At 43.8% G+C, this 1,958-nt stretch overlaps 1 non-coding gene across 1 annotated transcript; it reads right to left on the reverse strand.

Moving 5' to 3' along the window:
- Positions 1-1,626: 1,626 nt before the first annotated feature.
- On the reverse strand, positions 1,627-1,744 carry TRNAL-CAA (transfer RNA leucine (anticodon CAA)). The gene is made up of 2 exons: positions 1,707-1,744; positions 1,627-1,661 (listed from the first exon to the last, which is right to left on the reverse strand). It is a non-coding gene; the product is annotated as a tRNA-Leu (tRNA).
- Positions 1,745-1,958: the final 214 nt, after the last annotated feature.

The raw sequence follows: 1,958 nt of genomic DNA on the forward strand, positions 1-1,958 counted from the left end.
GCCCCCCCCTCTTAAGCTGACACCAAATCACTACACCGCACCACTTAACATTACACACACACACTACAATACCTGTATATATGTACATGTCTGCTAACTATCCATCTTGTCCTAGATTATGTTATGCTATATTATTATGATATGCTATGTTGCAGATGTAGCCACCACCGGGAATCAAGCGAGGGAGGATTGAGAGAAGAAACACAACATGACGAAGGCAGCACAGCCATAATAAGAGACGATCCAATCCAACCCCGCCTCCCGCCAGTGACAAAGGGGTGGACGGAAAACCCACACCTACTAATATCTACTTGTCTTTCAGGACACGAGAGCGGAAAAGCGGCCCGCAGTCTACAAAAGAAAAGTATTAATGTATATATGATAGGATGTGTGTATATAATTAAAGAGACAAGTGTGTGCCACCAACACCGCAATGAAGGGACGTCATCAGGCGAGAAAGAAGATGCCCCTTACAATAAGTAAGGCTTGGCACTACTCCCCTTCTCCTTAAAAGGAGACTTGGCACCAGGGGCTGCTTGCTGCTGGAACAAGGGACTAACCTGTGGCCCAAAGCCCAGACGCCAGCGGACCCGAGCCGCACCAGGCAGTGACAAGAAGGAATGATTCCCCATAATATTTGCCAAAAGGTAGGTAAATGGTTATGATTGCATGACACATACTCCTAACTAACACAACCTCTGGACTTTTTCCAGCCCACATCCTTGCATGTGCTATCAAAAGATGTCAGGTTTTACATGTAGGATCTTTCTCCCTTCTGCCTATGTGGTTTTTCCTGACCCTTCAATACCATACCTTAACACTATCCTACCAATACAAACTCGTCTGGTAACGTGATTAACATGGAAACAGGCAGATACTCCTTGTATCATTTCCCAACCTTCCTAGCTATCTCTTTTTCTACCTAGAAACTAATAGCATGTCGGAGACAATGTAGATTGAGTCGATTGCCACGACGGGGGAGCGAGCTACGGGGGGGGGGGGCGTAAAAAAAGCCTCACTACATATGAAGAACAGGGGCCTTGGTGGAAAGGAAGCGGTCCTGGACTTAAGTAAGGTACAACCCCGATAATTTCCTGGACGAGAAGCGGAAAACCACGGAAAACTACTTCCTTGGTGTAATGACACATTTGTATCCCACTAAAAAGACGGCATAACAAATATATTACTTTATGAATGATGTAGATAATCTCAAAACAAATAATTTCGAATCTGTTGATTGCCCTTTGTTTATGACATAAACAAAATTTTCTCGAGAGACATTTTTATGGTCGACACCACTTGCACACGGAAAGTTCATCCTTGACGAATAATACCCCGTCAGCCAAGAAAGTGCTGGAATGACCGTTTTCCTCTGTCAGCTCCCTGTTGTCATAGATTAATATTGACTAGTCATACACCTCCTATCCCTTCCTCGGAAGATAGCAAGCACAAACATTGCCACACCTTCCGGAGCATTGTTTTTGTAATATATACACTGCCTATTCGTAGACTAATATGCATTACTACTATTTTCGTAATACTCACTGTTGATACGAAATTTGAAATAAATATTTGTGTCCGACCGGAGTCCAGATTTGTGTCCGAATGAAATTAATATTAAAACCGTGTCAGGAATGGGATTCGAACCCACGCCCTCAGAGAAGACTAGAATTCTTCACACGTGTTTTACCCACGTAAGGACTACCCTTGAGTCTGGCGCCTTAGACCGCTCGGCTATCCTGACACGGATGCGCAATTTTCTTCAAGATCCACAAGTATTCTGCTATTCGCTGCTGCGACATTTCGTTACTTGATGAAGACGCCATGAAGGCCCTTTACTCTCAATCGCATCAGAGAGTAATGAATTGGTAATGGATATAGTTATGTATTCCCTGTATGAAGGTGGCTATATGACCCCCTAAGATTCAATGGTAGTTTGGTAACGCTACTTGAGAAAC

The sequence above is a fragment of the Anabrus simplex genome, chromosome 3 (assembly GCF_040414725.1).
Source record: "Anabrus simplex isolate iqAnaSimp1 chromosome 3, ASM4041472v1, whole genome shotgun sequence".
NCBI lineage: Eukaryota > Metazoa > Arthropoda > Insecta > Orthoptera > Tettigoniidae > Anabrus > Anabrus simplex.